The following is a 352-nucleotide window of genomic DNA, read 5'->3' as shown; positions in this document are numbered from 1 at the left end:
TATTTATATATTTCTTTTACTTCTCTGTTGGGAAATTGCGGAATTATCTCTAAAGAATTGCCCAAGATCCAACCCAATCAATAGAATAAAGAAAGAAAGAAATCAAGCACACCCACAATAACACAAGAATTTACGTGGTTCAGTCTTTTGATGACCTACGTCTACGGGCACAGCAACAGAAAAAAATTCACTAAGAGAAAAATCAGGAGATTATAAGAACAGTCTCAAACTCACAATTCTTATCCCACGTACACCTAAATTACTCTCTCTAAATTTAGGTGATTATTATTCTTTAACCATATGGTCCTTTTATAGTATCAAATAAAATAACCTTATCCTAATATAATAGATC

Source organism: Theobroma cacao, chromosome 1, assembly GCF_000208745.1.
Source record: "Theobroma cacao cultivar B97-61/B2 chromosome 1, Criollo_cocoa_genome_V2, whole genome shotgun sequence".
Lineage (NCBI taxonomy): Eukaryota > Viridiplantae > Streptophyta > Magnoliopsida > Malvales > Malvaceae > Theobroma > Theobroma cacao.
Note: the sequence above shows the minus strand (reverse complement) of the source record.